The following is a 20,904-nucleotide window of genomic DNA, read 5'->3' as shown; positions in this document are numbered from 1 at the left end:
AACACACACACATTAACACATACACTGTCGACCCCCTGCATAAACACACACATTAACACATACACTGTCGACCCCCTGCATAAACACACACACATTAACACATACACTGTCGACCCCCTGCATAAACACACACATTAACACCTACACTGTCGACCCCCTGCATAAACACACACATTAACACATACACTGTCGACCCCCTGCATAAACACACACATTAACACATACACTGTCGACCCCCTGCATAAACACACACACATTAACACATACACTGTGGACCCCCTGCATAAACACACACATTAACACATACACTGTCGACCCCCTGCATAAACACACACACATTAACACATACACTGTCGACCCCCTGCATAAACACACACATTAACACATACACTGTCGACCCCCTGCATAAACACACACACATTAACTCATACACTGTCGACCCCCTGCATAAACACACACACATTAACTCATACACTGTCGACCCCCTGCATAGACACACACATTAACACATATACTGTCGACCCCCTGCATAAACACACACATTAACACATACAATGTCGACCCCCTGCATAAACACACACATTAACACATACACTACCGACCCCCTGCATCAACACACACATTAACACATACACTGTGGACCCCCTGCATAAACACACACATTAACACATACAATGTCGACCCCCTGCATAAACACACACATTAACACATACACTACCGACCCCCTGCATCAACACACACATTAACACATACACTGTCGACCCCCTGCATAAACACACACATTAACACATACACTACCGACCCCCTGCATCAACACACACATTAACACATACACCGTCGACCCCCTGCATAAACACACACACATTAACACATACTGTCGACCCCCTGCATAAACACACACATTAACACATACTGTCGACCCCCTGCATAAACACACACATTAACACATACACTGTCGACCCCCTGCATAAACACACACATTAACACATACACTACCGACCCCCTGCATCAATACACACATTAACACATACACTGTCGAACCCCTGCATAAACACACACATTAACACATACACTGTCGACCCCCTGCATAAACACACACATTAACACATACACTACCGACCCCCTGCATCAACACACACATTAACACATACACTGTCGATCCCCTGCATAAACACACACATTAACACCTACACTACCGTCCCCCTGCATAAACACACACATTAACACATACACTACCGACCCCCTGCATCAACACACACATTAACACATACTGTCGACCCCCCTGCATAAACACACACACATTAACACCTACACTGCCGACCCCCCTGCATAAACACACACACATTAACACCTACACTGCCGACCCCCCTGCATAAACACACACACATTAACACATACTGTCGACCCCCTGCATAAACACACACATTAACACATACACTACTGACCACCTGCATAAACACACACATTAACACATACACTGTCGACCCCCAGCATAAACACACACATTAACACATACACTGTCGACCCCCTGCATAAACACACACATTAACACATACACTGTCGACCCCCTGCATAAACACACACACATTTACACATACACTGTCGACCCCCTGCATAAACACACACATTAACACATACACTGTCGACCCCCTGCATAAACACACACACATTAACACATACACTGTCGACCCCCTGCATAAACACACACATTAACACATACACTGTCGACCCCCTGCATAAACACACACACATTAACACATACACTGTCGACCCCCTGCATAAACACACACATTAACACATACACTGTCGACCCCCTGCATAAACACACACACATTAACACATACACTGTCGACCCCCTGCATAAACACACACACATTAACACCTACACTGTCGACCCCCTGCATAAACACACACATTAACACATACACTGTCGACCCCCTGCATAAACACACACATTAACACATACACTGTCGACCCCCTGCATAAACACAGACACATTAACACCTACACTGTCGACCCCCCTGCATAAACACACACACATTAACACCTACACTGTCGACCCCCTGCATAAACACACACACATTAACACCTACACTGTCGACCCCCTGCATAAACACACACATTAACACCTACACTGTCGACCCCCTGCATAAACACACACATTAACACATACACTGTCGACCCCCTGCATAAACACACACACATTAACACCTACACTGTCGACCCCCTGCATAAACACACACACATTAACACCTACACTGTCAACCCCCTGCATAAACACACACACATTAACACCTACACTGTCGACCCCCTGCATAAACACACACACATTAACACCTACACTGTCGACCCCCTGCATAAACACACACATTAACACCTACACTGTCGACCCCCTGCATAAACACACACATTAACACATACACTGTCGACCCCCTGCATAAACACACACATTAACACATACACTGTCGACCCCCTGCATAAACACACACACATTAACACATACACTGTCGACCCCCTGCATAAACACACACATTAACACATACACTGTCGACCCCCTGCATAAACACACACACATTAACACCTACACTGTCGACCCCCTGCATAAACACACACATTAACACATACACTGTCGACCCCCTGCATAAACACACACACATTAACACCTACACTGTCGACCCCCTGCATAAACACACACATTAACACATACACTGTCGACCCCCTGCATAAACACACACATTAACACATACATTGTCGACCCCCTGCATAAACACAGACACATTAACACCTACACTGTCGACCCCCCTGCATAAACACACACACATTAACACCTACACTGTCGACCCCCTGCATAAACACACACACATTAACACCTACACTGTCGACCCCCTGCATAAAAACACACACATTAACACCTACACTGTCGACCCCCTGCATAAACACACACATTAACACATACACTGTCGACCCCCTGCATAAACACACACATTAACACATACACTGTCGACCCCCTGCATAAACACACACATTAACACATACACTGTCGACCCCCTGCATAAACAAACACATTAACACATACACTGTCGACCCCCTGCATAAACACACACATTAACACATACACTGTCGACCCCCTGCATAAACACACACATTAACACATACACTGTCGACCCCCTGCATAAACACAGACACATTAACACCTACACTGTCGACCCCCCTGCATAAACACACACACATTAACACCTACACTGTCGACCCCCTGCATAAACACACACACATTAACACCTACACTGTCGTCCCCCTGCATAAACACACACATTAACACCTACACTGTCGACCCCCTGCATAAACACACACATTAACACATACACTGTCGACCCCCTGCATAAACACACACATATTAACACCTACACTGTCGACCCCCTGCATAAACACACACATTAACACATACACTGTCGACCCCCTGCATAAACACACACACATTAACACCTACACTGTCGACCCCCTGCATAAACACACACATTAACACATACACTGTCGACCCCCTGCATAAACACACACATTAACACATACATTGTCGACCCCCTGCATAAACACCGACACATTAACACATACATTGTCGACCCCCTGCATAAACACCGACACATTAACACCTACACTGTCGACCCCCCTGCATAAACACACACACATTAACACCTACACTGTCGACCCCCTGCATAAACACACACACATTAACACCTACACTGTCGACCCCCTGCATAAACACACACACATTAACACCTACACTGTCGACCCCCTGCATAAACACACACATTAACACATACACTGTCGACCCCCTGCATAAACACACACATTAACACATACACTGTCGACCCCCTGCATAAACACACCCATTAACACATACACTGTCGACCCCCTGCATAAACACACACATTAACACATACACTGTCGACCCCCTGCATAAACACACACATTAACACATACACTGTCGACCCCCTGCATAAACACAGACACATTAACACCTACACTGTCGACCCCCTGCATAAACACACACATTAACACATACACTGTCGACCCCCTGCATAAACACACACATTAACACATACACTGTCGACCCCCTGCATAAACACACCCATTAACACATACACTGTCGACCCCCTGCATAAACACACCCATTAACACATACACTGTCGACCCCCTGCATAAACACACACATTAACACATACACTGTCGACCCCCTGCATAAACACACACACATTAACACATACACTGTCGACCCCCTGCATAAACACAGACACATTAACACCTACACTGTCGACCCCCTGCATAAACACACACATTAACACATACACTGTCGACCCCCTGCATAAACACACACACATTAACACCTACACTGTCGACCCCCTGCATAAACACACACATTAACACCTACACTGTCGACCCCCTGCATAAACACACACACATTAACACCTACACTGTCGACCCCCTGCATAAACACAGACACATTAACACCTACACTGTCGACCCCCTGCATAAACACAGACACATTAACACCTACACTGTCGACCCCCTGCATAAACACACACACATTAACACCTACACTGTCGACCCCCTGCATAAACACACACACATTAACACATACACTGTCGACCCCCTGCATAAACACACACACATTAACACATACACTACCGACCCCCTGCATAAACACACACATTAACACCTACACTGTCGACCCCCTGCATAAACACACACACATTAACACCTACACTGTCGACCCCCCTGCATAAACACACACACATTAACACCTACACTGTCGACCCCCTGCATAAACACACACACATTAACACCTACACTGTCGACCCCCTGCATAAACACACACATTAACACATACACTGTCGACCCCCTGCATAAACACACACACATTAACACCTACACTGTCGACCCCCTGCATAAACACACACATTAACACCTACACTGTCGACCCCCTGCATAAACACACACACATTAACACCTACACTGTCGACCCCCTGCATCAACACACACATTAACACATACACTGTCGACCCCCTGCATCAACACACACATTAACACATACACTGTCGACCCCCTGCATAAACATACACATTAACACATACACTGTCGACCCCCTGCATAAACACACACATTAACACATACACTGTCGAACCCCTGCATAAACATACACATTAACACATACACTGTCGACCCCCTGCATAAACACACACATTAACACCTACACTGTCGACCCCCTGCATAAACACACACATTAACACATACACTGTCGACCCCCTGCATAAACACACACATTAACACCTACACTGTCGAACCCCTGCATAAACGCACACATTAACACCTACACTGTCGACCCCCTGCATAAACACACACATTAACACATACACTGTCGACCCCCTGCATAAACACACACATTAACACATACACTGTCGACCCCCTGCATAAACACACACACATTAACACCTACACTGTCGACCCCCTGCATAAACACACACATTAACACCTACACTGTCGACCCCCTGCATAAACACACACATTAACACATACACTGTCGACCCCCTGCATAAACACACACATTAACACATACACTGTCGACCCCCTGCATAAACACACACACATTAACACATACACTGTCGACCCCCTGCATAAACACACACATTAACACATACACTACCGACCTCCTGCATCAACACACACATTAACACATACACTGTCGATCCCCTGCATAAACACACACATTAACACCTACACTACCGTCCCCCTGCATAAACACACACATTAACACATACACTACCGACCCCCTGCATCAACACACACATTAACACATACTGTCGACCCCCCTGCATAAACACACACACATTAACACCTACACTGCCGACCCCCCTGCATAAACACACACACATTAACACCTACACTGCCGACCCCCCTGCATAAACACACACACATTAACACATACTGTCGACCCCCTGCATAAACACACACATTAACACATACACTACTGACCACCTGCATAAACACACACATTAACACATACACTGTCGACCCCCAGCATAAACACACACATTAACACATACACTGTCGACCCCCTGCATAAACACACACATTAACACATACACTGTCGACCCCCTGCATAAACACACACACATTTACACATACACTGTCGACCCCCTGCATAAACACACACATTAACACATACACTGTCGACCCCCTGCATAAACACACACACATTAACACATACACTGTCGACCCCCTGCATAAACACACACATTAACACATACACTGTCGACCCCCTGCATAAACACACACACATTAACACATACACTGTCGACCCCCTGCATAAACACACACATTAACACATACACTGTCGACCCCCTGCATAAACACACACACATTAACACATACACTGTCGACCCCCTGCATAAACACACCCATTAACACATACACTGTCGACCCCCTGCATAAACACACACATTAACACATACACTGTCGACCCCCTGCATAAACACACACATTAACACATACACTGTCGACCCCCTGCATAAACACAGACACATTAACACCTACACTGTCGACCCCCTGCATAAACACACACATTAACACATACACTGTCGAACCCCTGCATAAACACACACATTAACACATACACTTTCGACCCCCTGCATAAACACACCCATTAACACATACACTGTCGACCCCCTGCATAAACACACCCATTAACACATACACTGTCGACCCCCTGCATAAACACACACATTAACACATACACTGTCGACCCCCTGCATAAACACACACACATTAACACATACACTGTCGACCCCCTGCATAAACACAGACACATTAACACCTACACTGTCGACCCCCTGCATAAACACACACATTAACACATACACTGTCGACCCCCTGCATAAACACACACACATTAACACCTACACTGTCGACCCCCTGCATAAACACACACATTAACACCTACACTGTCGACCCCCTGCATAAACACACACACATTAACACCTACACTGTCGACCCCCTGCATAAACACAGACACATTAACACCTACACTGTCGACCCCCTGCATAAACACAGACACATTAACACCTACACTGTCGACCCCCTGCATAAACACACACACATTAACACCTACACTGTCGACCCCCTGCATAAACACACACACATTAACACATACACTGTCGACCCCCTGCATAAACACACACACATTAACACATACACTACCGACCCCCTGCATAAACACACACATTAACACCTACACTGTCGACCCCCTGCATAAACACACACACATTAACACCTACACTGTCGACCCCCCTGCATAAACACACACACATTAACACCTACACTGTCGACCCCCTGCATAAACACACACACATTAACACCTACACTGTCGACCCCCTGCATAAACACACACATTAACACATACACTGTCGACCCCCTGCATAAACACACACACATTAACACCTACACTGTCGACCCCCTGCATAAACACACACATTAACACCTACACTGTCGACCCCCTGCATAAACACACACACATTAACACCTACACTGTCGACCCCCTGCATCAACACACACATTAACACATACACTGTCGACCCCCTGCATCAACACACACATTAACACATACACTGTCGACCCCCTGCATAAACATACACATTAACACATACACTGTCGACCCCCTGCATAAACACACACATTAACACATACACTGTCGAACCCCTGCATAAACATACACATTAACACATACACTGTCGACCCCCTGCATAAACACACACATTAACACCTACACTGTCGACCCCCTGCATAAACACACACATTAACACATACACTGTCGACCCCCTGCATAAACACACACATTAACACCTACACTGTCGAACCCCTGCATAAACGCACACATTAACACCTACACTGTCGACCCCCTGCATAAACACACACATTAACACATACACTGTCGACCCCCTGCATAAACACACACACATTAACACCTACACTGTCGACCCCCTGCATAAACACACACATTAACACATACACTGTCGACCCCCTGCATAAACACACACATTAACACCTACACTGTCGAACCCCTGCATAAACGCACACATTAACACCTACACTGTCGACCCCCTGCATAAACACACACATTAACACATACACTGTCGACCCCCTGCATAAACACACACATTAACACATACACTGTCGACCCCCTGCATAAACACACACACATTAACACCTACACTGTCGACCCCCTGCATAAACACACACATTAACACCTACACTGTCGACCCCCTGCATAAACACACACATTAACACATACACTGTCGACCCCCTGCATAAACACACACATTAACACATACACTGTCGACCCCCTGCATAAACACACACACATTAACACATACACTGTCGACCCCCTGCATAAACACACACATTAACACATACACTACCGACCTCCTGCATCAACACACACATTAACACATACACTGTCGATCCCCTGCATAAACACACACATTAACACCTACACTACCGTCCCCCTGCATAAACACACACATTAACACATACACTACCGACCCCCTGCATCAACACACACATTAACACATACTGTCGACCCCCCTGCATAAACACACACACATTAACACCTACACTGCCGACCCCCCTGCATAAACACACACACATTAACACCTACACTGCCGACCCCCCTGCATAAACACACACACATTAACACATACTGTCGACCCCCTGCATAAACACACACATTAACACATACACTACTGACCACCTGCATAAACACACACATTAACACATACACTGTCGACCCCCAGCATAAACACACACATTAACACATACACTGTCGACCCCCTGCATAAACACACACATTAACACATACACTGTCGACCCCCTGCATAAACACACACACATTTACACATACACTGTCGACCCCCTGCATAAACACACACATTAACACATACACTGTCGACCCCCTGCATAAACACACACACATTAACACATACACTGTCGACCCCCTGCATAAACACACACATTAACACATACACTGTCGACCCCCTGCATAAACACACACACATTAACACATACACTGTCGACCCCCTGCATAAACACACACATTAACACATACACTGTCGACCCCCTGCATAAACACACACACATTAACACATACACTGTCGACCCCCTGCATAAACACACCCATTAACACATACACTGTCGACCCCCTGCATAAACACACACATTAACACATACACTGTCGACCCCCTGCATAAACACACACATTAACACATACACTGTCGACCCCCTGCATAAACACAGACACATTAACACCTACACTGTCGACCCCCTGCATAAACACACACATTAACACATACACTGTCGACCCCCTGCATAAACACACACATTAACACATACACTTTCGACCCCCTGCATAAACACACCCATTAACACATACACTGTCGACCCCCTGCATAAACACACCCATTAACACATACACTGTCGACCCCCTGCATAAACACACACATTAACACATACACTGTCGACCCCCTGCATAAACACACACACATTAACACATACACTGTCGACCCCCTGCATAAACACAGACACATTAACACCTACACTGTCGACCCCCTGCATAAACACACACATTAACACATACACTGTCGACCCCCTGCATAAACACACACACATTAACACCTACACTGTCGACCCCCTGCATAAACACACACATTAACACCTACACTGTCGACCCCCTGCATAAACACACACACATTAACACCTACACTGTCGACCCCCTGCATAAACACAGACACATTAACACCTACACTGTCGACCCCCTGCATAAACACAGACACATTAACACCTACACTGTCGACCCCCTGCATAAACACACACACATTAACACCTACACTGTCGACCCCCTGCATAAACACACACACATTAACACATACACTGTCGACCCCCTGCATAAACACACACACATTAACACATACACTACCGACCCCCTGCATAAACACACACATTAACACCTACACTGTCGACCCCCTGCATAAACACACACACATTAACACCTACACTGTCGACCCCCCTGCATAAACACACACACATTAACACCTACACTGTCGACCCCCTGCATAAACACACACACATTAACACCTACACTGTCGACCCCCTGCATAAACACACACATTAACACATACACTGTCGACCCCCTGCATAAACACACACACATTAACACCTACACTGTCGACCCCCTGCATAAACACACACATTAACACCTACACTGTCGACCCCCTGCATAAACACACACACATTAACACCTACACTGTCGACCCCCTGCATCAACACACACATTAACACATACACTGTCGACCCCCTGCATCAACACACACATTAACACATACACTGTCGACCCCCTGCATAAACATACACATTAACACATACACTGTCGACCCCCTGCATAAACACACACATTAACACATACACTGTCGAACCCCTGCATAAACATACACATTAACACATACACTGTCGACCCCCTGCATAAACACACACATTAACACCTACACTGTCGACCCCCTGCATAAACACACACATTAACACATACACTGTCGACCCCCTGCATAAACACACACATTAACACCTACACTGTCGAACCCCTGCATAAACGCACACATTAACACCTACACTGTCGACCCCCTGCATAAACACACACATTAACACATACACTGTCGACCCCCTGCATAAACACACACATTAACACCTACACTGTCGACCCCCTGCATAAACACACACATTAACACATACACTGTCGACCCCCTGCATAAACACACACATTAACACATACACTGTCGACCCCCTGCATAAACACACACACATTAACACATACACTGTCGACCCCCTGCATAAACACACACATTAACACATACACTGTCGACCCCCTGCATAAACACACACACATTAACACATACACTGTCGACCCCCTGCATAAACACACACATTAACACATACACTGTCGACCCCCTGCATAAACACACACACATTAACTCATACACTGTCGACCCCCTGCATAAACACACACACATTAACTCATACACTGTCGACCCCCTGCATAGACACACACATTAACACATATACTGTCGACCCCCTGCATAAACACACACATTAACACATACAATGTCGACCCCCTGCATAAACACACACATTAACACATACACTACCGACCCCCTGCATCAACACACACATTAACACATACACTGTGGACCCCCTGCATAAACACACACATTAACACATACAATGTCGACCCCCTGCATAAACACACACATTAACACATACACTACCGACCCCCTGCATCAACACACACATTAACACATACACTGTCGACCCCCTGCATAAACACACACATTAACACATACACTACCGACCCCCTGCATCAACACACACATTAACACATACACCGTCGACCCCCTGCATAAACACACACACATTAACACATACTGTCGACCCCCTGCATAAACACACACATTAACACATACTGTCGACCCCCTGCATAAACACACACATTAACACATACACTGTCGACCCCCTGCATAAACACACACATTAACACATACACTACCGACCCCCTGCATCAATACACACATTAACACATACACTGTCGAACCCCTGCATAAACACACACATTAACACATACACTGTCGACCCCCTGCATAAACACACACATTAACACATACACTACCGACCCCCTGCATCAACACACACATTAACACATACACTGTCGATCCCCTGCATAAACACACACATTAACACCTACACTACCGTCCCCCTGCATAAACACACACATTAACACATACACTACCGACCCCCTGCATCAACACACACATTAACACATACTGTCGACCCCCCTGCATAAACACACACACATTAACACCTACACTGCCGACCCCCCTGCATAAACACACACACATTAACACCTACACTGCCGACCCCCCTGCATAAACACACACACATTAACACATACTGTCGACCCCCTGCATAAACACACACATTAACACATACACTACTGACCACCTGCATAAACACACACATTAACACATACACTGTCGACCCCCAGCATAAACACACACATTAACACATACACTGTCGACCCCCTGCATAAACACACACATTAACACATACACTGTCGACCCCCTGCATAAACACACACACATTTACACATACACTGTCGACCCCCTGCATAAACACACACATTAACACATACACTGTCGACCCCCTGCATAAACACACACACATTAACACATACACTGTCGACCCCCTGCATAAACACACACATTAACACATACACTGTCGACCCCCTGCATAAACACACACACATTAACACATACACTGTCGACCCCCTGCATAAACACACACATTAACACATACACTGTCGACCCCCTGCATAAACACACACACATTAACACATACACTGTCGACCCCCTGCATAAACACACACACATTAACACCTACACTGTCGACCCCCTGCATAAACACACACATTAACACATACACTGTCGACCCCCTGCATAAACACACACATTAACACATACACTGTCGACCCCCTGCATAAACACAGACACATTAACACCTACACTGTCGACCCCCCTGCATAAACACACACACATTAACACCTACACTGTCGACCCCCTGCATAAACACACACACATTAACACCTACACTGTCGACCCCCTGCATAAACACACACATTAACACCTACACTGTCGACCCCCTGCATAAACACACACATTAACACATACACTGTCGACCCCCTGCATAAACACACACACATTAACACCTACACTGTCGACCCCCTGCATAAACACACACACATTAACACCTACACTGTCAACCCCCTGCATAAACACACACACATTAACACCTACACTGTCGACCCCCTGCATAAACACACACACATTAACACCTACACTGTCGACCCCCTGCATAAACACACACATTAACACCTACACTGTCGACCCCCTGCATAAACACACACATTAACACATACACTGTCGACCCCCTGCATAAACACACACATTAACACATACACTGTCGACCCCCTGCATAAACACACACACATTAACACATACACTGTCGACCCCCTGCATAAACACACACATTAACACATACACTGTCGACCCCCTGCATAAACACACACACATTAACACCTACACTGTCGACCCCCTGCATAAACACACACATTAACACATACACTGTCGACCCCCTGCATAAACACACACACATTAACACCTACACTGTCGACCCCCTGCATAAACACACACATTAACACATACACTGTCGACCCCCTGCATAAACACACACATTAACACATACATTGTCGACCCCCTGCATAAACACAGACACATTAACACCTACACTGTCGACCCCCCTGCATAAACACACACACATTAACACCTACACTGTCGACCCCCTGCATAAACACACACACATTAACACCTACACTGTCGACCCCCTGCATAAACACACACACATTAACACCTACACTGTCGACCCCCTGCATAAACACACACATTAACACATACACTGTCGACCCCCTGCATAAACACACACATTAACACATACACTGTCGACCCCCTGCATAAACACACACATTAACACATACACTGTCGACCCCCTGCATAAACACACACATTAACACATACACTGTCGACCCCCTGCATAAACACACACATTAACACATACACTGTCGACCCCCTGCATAAACACAGACACATTAACACCTACACTGTCGACCCCCCTGCATAAACACACACACATTAACACCTACACTGTCGACCCCCTGCATAAACACACACACATTAACACCTACACTGTCGTCCCCCTGCATAAACACACACATTAACACCTACACTGTCGACCCCCTGCATAAACACACACATTAACACATACACTGTCGACCCCCTGCATAAACACACACACATTAACACCTACACTGTCGACCCCCTGCATAAACACACACATTAACACATACACTGTCGACCCCCTGCATAAACACACACACATTAACACCTACACTGTCGACCCCCTGCATAAACACACACATTAACACATACACTGTCGACCCCCTGCATAAACACACACATTAACACATACATTGTCGACCCCCTGCATAAACACCGACACATTAACACATACATTGTCGACCCCCTGCATAAACACCGACACATTAACACCTACACTGTCGACCCCCCTGCATAAACACACACACATTAACACCTACACTGTCGACCCCCTGCATAAACACACACACATTTACACCTACACTGTCGACCCCCTGCATAAACACACACACATTAACACCTACACTGTCGACCCCCTGCATAAACACACACATTAACACATACACTGTCGACCCCCTGCATAAACACACACATTAACACATACACTGTCGACCCCCTGCATAAACACACCCATTAACACATACACTGTCGACCCCCTGCATAAACACACACATTAACACATACACTGTCGACCCCCTGCATAAACACACACATTAACACATACACTGTCGACCCCCTGCATAAACACAGACACATTAACACCTACACTGTCGACCCCCTGCATAAACACACACATTAACACATACACTGTCGACCCCCTGCATAAACACACACATTAACACATACACTGTCGACCCCCTGCATAAACACACCCATTAACACATACACTGTCGACCCCCTGCATAAACACACCCATTAACACATACACTGTCGACCCCCTGCATAAACACACACATTAACACATACACTGTCGACCCCCTGCATAAACACACACACATTAACACATACACTGTCGACCCCCTGCATAAACACAGACACATTAACACCTACACTGTCGACCCCCTGCATAAACACACACATTAACACATACACTGTCGACCCCCTGCATAAACACACACACATTAACACCTACACTGTCGACCCCCTGCATAAACACACACATTAACACCTACACTGTCGACCCCCTGCATAAACACACACACATTAACACCTACACTGTCGACCCCCTGCATAAACACAGACACATTAACACCTACACTGTCGACCCCCTGCATAAACACAGACACATTAACACCTACACTGTCGACCCCCTGCATAAACACACACACATTAACACCTACACTGTCGACCCCCTGCATAAACACACACACATTAACACATACACTGTCGACCCCCTGCATAAACACACACACATTAACACATACACTACCGACCCCCTGCATAAACACACACATTAACACCTACACTGTCGACCCCCTGCATAAACACACACACATTAACACCTACACTGTCGACCCCCCTGCATAAACACACACACATTAACACCTACACTGTCGACCCCCTGCATAAACACACACACATTAACACCTACACTGTCGACCCCCTGCATAAACACACACATTAACACATACACTGTCGACCCCCTGCATAAACACACACACATTAACACCTACACTGTCGACCCCCTGCATAAACACACACATTAACACCTACACTGTCGACCCCCTGCATAAACACACACACATTAACACCTACACTGTCGACCCCCTGCATCAACACACACATTAACACATACACTGTCGACCCCCTGCATCAACACACACATTAACACATACACTGTCGACCCCCTGCATAAACATACACATTAACACATACACTGTCGACCCCCTGCATAAACACACACATTAACACATACACTGTCGAACCCCTGCATAAACATACACATTAACACATACACTGTCGACCCCCTGCATAAACACACACATTAACACCTACACTGTCGACCCCCTGCATAAACACACACATTAACACATACACTGTCGACCCCCTGCATAAACACACACATTAACACCTACACTGTCGAACCCCTGCATAAACGCACACATTAACACCTACACTGTCGACCCCCTGCATAAACACACACATTAACACATACACTGTCGACCCCCTGCATAAACACACACATTAACACATACACTGTCGACCCCCTGCATAAACACACACACATTAACACCTACACTGTCGACCCCCTGCATAAACACACACATTAACACCTACACTGTCGACCCCCTGCATAAACACACACATTAACACATACACTGTCGACCCCCTGCATAAACACACACATTAACACATACACTGTCGACCCCCTGCATAAACACACACACATTAACACATACACTGTCGACCCCCTGCATAAACACACACATTAACACATACACTACCGACCCCCTGCATCAACACACACATTAACACATACACTGTCGATCCCCTGCATAAACACACACATTAACACCTACACTACCGTCCCCCTGCATAAACACACACATTAACACATACACTACCGACCCCCTGCATCAACACACACATTAACACATACTGTCGACCCCCCTGCATAAACACACACACATTAACACCTACACTGCCGACCCCCCTGCATAAACACACACACATTAACACCTACACTGCCGACCCCCCTGCATAAACACACACACATTAACACATACTGTCGACCCCCTGCATAAACACACACATTAACACATACACTACTGACCACCTGCATAAACACACACATTAACACATACACTGTCGACCCCCAGCATAAACACACACATTAACACATACACTGTCGACCCCCTGCATAAACACACACATTAACACATACACTGTCGACCCCCTGCATAAACACACACACATTTACACATACACTGTCGACCCCCTGCATAAACACACACATTAACACATACACTGTCGACCCCCTGCATAAACACACACACATTAACACATACACTGTCGACCCCCTGCATAAACACACACATTAACACATACACTGTCGACCCCCTGCATAAACACACACACATTAACACATACACTGTCGACCCCCTGCATAAACACACACATTAACACATACACTGTCGACCCCCTGCATAAACACACACACATTAACACATACACTGTCGACCCCCTGCATAAACACACCCATTAACACATACACTGTCGACCCCCTGCATAAACACACACATTAACACATACACTGTCGACCCCCTGCATAAACACACACATTAACACATACACTGTCGACCCCCTGCATAAACACAGACACATTAACACCTACACTGTCGACCCCCTGCATAAACACACACATTAACACATACACTGTCGACCCCCTGCATAAACACACACATTAACACATACACTTTCGACCCCCTGCATAAACACACCCATTAACACATACACTGTCGACCCCCTGCATAAACACACCCATTAACACATACACTGTCGACCCCCTGCATAAACACACACATTAACACATACACTGTCGACCCCCTGCATAAACACACACACATTAACACATACACTGTCGACCCCCTGCATAAACACAGACACATTAACACCTACACTGTCGACCCCCTGCATAAACACACACATTAACACATACACTGTCGACCCCCTGCATAAACACACACACATTAACACCTACACTGTCGACCCCCTGCATAAACACACACATTAACACCTACACTGTCGACCCCCTGCATAAAAACACACACATTAACACCTACACTGTCGACCCCCTGCATAAACACAGACACATTAACACCTACACTGTCGACCCCCTGCATAAACACAGACACATTAACACCTACACTGTCGACCCCCTGCATAAACACACACACATTAACACCTACACTGTCGACCCCCTGCATAAACACACACACATTAACACATACACTGTCGACCCCCTGCATAAACACACACACATTAACACATACACTACCGACCCCCTGCATAAACACACACATTAACACCTACACTGTCGACCCCCTGCATAAACACACACACATTAACACCTACACTGTCGACCCCCCTGCATAAACACACACACATTAACACCTACACTGTCGACCCCCTGCATAAACACACACACATTAACACCTACACTGTCGACCCCCTGCATAAACACACACATTAACACATACACTGTCGACCCCCTGCATAAACACACACACATTAACACCTACACTGTCGACCCCCTGCATAAACACACACATTAACACCTACACTGTCGACCCCCTGCATAAACACACACACATTAACACCTACACTGTCGACCCCCTGCATCAACACACACATTAACACATACACTGTCGACCCCCTGCATCAACACACACATTAACACATACACTGTCGACCCCCTGCATAAACATACACATTAACACATACACTGTCGACCCCCTGCATAAACACACACATTAACACATACACTGTCGAACCCCTGCATAAACATACACATTAACACATACACTGTCGACCCCCTGCATAAACACACACATTAACACCTACACTGTCGACCCCCTGCATAAACACACACATTAACACATACACTGTCGACCCCCTGCATAAACACACACATTAACACCTACACTGTCGAACCCCTGCATAAACGCACACATTAACACCTACACTGTCGACCCCCTGCATAAACACACACATTAACACATACACTGTCGACCCCCTGCATAAACACACACATTAACACATACACTGTCGACCCCCTGCATAAACACACACACATTAACACCTACACTGTCGACCCCCTGCATAAACACACACATTAACACCTACACTGTCGACCCCCTGCATAAACACACACATTAACACATACACTGTCGACCCCCTGCATAAACACACACATTAACACATACACTGTCGACCCCCTGCATAAACACACACACATTAACACATACACTGTCGACCCCCTGCATAAACACACACATTAACACATACACTACCGACCCCCTGCATCAACACACACATTAACACATACACTGTCGATCCCCTGCATAAACACACACATTAACACCTACACTACCGTCCCCCTGCATAAACACACACATTAACACATACACTACCGACCCCCTGCATCAACACACACATTAACACATACTGTCGACCCCCCTGCATAAACACACACACATTAACACCTACACTGCCGACCCCCCTGCATAAACACACACACATTAACACCTACACTGCCGACCCCCCTGCATAAACACACACACATTAACACATACTGTCGACCCCCTGCATAAACACACACATTAACACATACACTACTGACCACCTGCATAAACACACACATTAACACATACACTGTCGACCCCCAGCATAAACACACACATTAACACATACACTGTCGACCCCCTGCATAAACACACACATTAACACATACACTGTCGACCCCCTGCATAAACACACACACATTTACACATACACTGTCGACCCCCTGTATAAACACACACATTAACACATACACTGTCGACCCCCTGCATAAACACACACACATTAACACATACACTGTCGACCCCCTGCATAAACACACACATTAACACATACACTGTCGACCCCCTGCATAAACACACACACATTAACACATACACTGTCGACCCCCTGCATAAACACACACATTAACACATACACTGTCGACCCCCTGCATAAACACACACACATTAACACATACACTGTCGACCCCCTGCATAAACACACACACATTAACACCTACACTGTCGACCCCCTGCATAAACACACACATTAACACATACACTGTCGACCCCCTGCATAAACACACACATTAACACATACACTGTCGACCCCCTGCATAAACACAGACACATTAACACCTACACTGTCGACCCCCCTGCATAAACACACACACATTAACACCTACACTGTCGACCCCCTGCATAAACACACACACATTAACACCTACACTGTCGACCCCCTGCATAAACACACACATTAACACCTACACTGTCGACCCCCTGCATAAACACACACATTAACACATACACTGTCGACCCCCTGCATAAACACACACACATTAACACCTACACTGTCGACCCCCTGCATAAACACACACACATTAACACCTACACTGTCGACCCCCTGCATAAACACACACACATTAACACCTACACTGTCGACCCCCTGCATAAACACACACACATTAACACCTACACTGTCGACCCCCTGCATAAACACACACATTAACACCTACACTGTCGACCCCCTGCATAAACACACACATTAACACATACACTGTCGACCCCCTGCATAAACACACACATTAACACATACATTGTCGACCCCCTGCATAAACACAGACACATTAACACCTACACTGTCGACCCCCCTGCATAAACACACACACATTAACACCTACACTGTCGACCCCCTGCATAAACACACACACATTAACACCTACACTGTCGACCCCCTGCATAAACACACACACATTAACACCTACACTGTCGACCCCCTGCATAAACACACACATTAACACATACACTGTCGACCCCCTGCATAAACACACACATTAACACATACACTGTCGACCCCCTGCATAAACACACCCATTAACACATACACTGTCGACCCCCTGCATAAACACACACATTAACACATACACTGTCGACCCCCTGCATAAACACACACATTAACACATACACTGTCGACCCCCTGCATAAACACAGACACATTAACACCTACACTGTCGACCCCCTGCATAAACACACACATTAACACATACACTGTCGACCCCCTGCATAAACACACACATTAACACATACACTGTCGACCCCCTGCATAAACACACCCATTAACACATACACTGTCGACCCCCTGCATAAACACACCCATTAACACATACACTGTCGACCCCCTGCATAAACACACACATTAACACCTACACTGTCGACCCCCTGCATAAACACACCCATTAACACCTACACTGTCGACCCCCTGCATAAACACACCCATTAACACCTAC

General features: G+C 46.1%; 1 protein-coding gene across 3 annotated transcripts in view; it reads right to left on the bottom strand.

The window, feature by feature from the left end:
• Nucleotides 1-20,904, bottom strand: part of sema3b (sema domain, immunoglobulin domain (Ig), short basic domain, secreted, (semaphorin) 3B) — a 297,012-nt gene that overhangs the window by 210,756 nt on the left and 65,352 nt on the right. The gene's annotated exons all lie outside the window — the stretch shown is intronic.

Source organism: Narcine bancroftii, chromosome 5, assembly GCF_036971445.1.
Source record: "Narcine bancroftii isolate sNarBan1 chromosome 5, sNarBan1.hap1, whole genome shotgun sequence".
In the NCBI taxonomy this organism is placed as follows: Eukaryota; Metazoa; Chordata; class Chondrichthyes; order Torpediniformes; family Narcinidae; genus Narcine; species Narcine bancroftii.
This window is presented reverse-complemented; position numbering and strand designations above follow the sequence as displayed.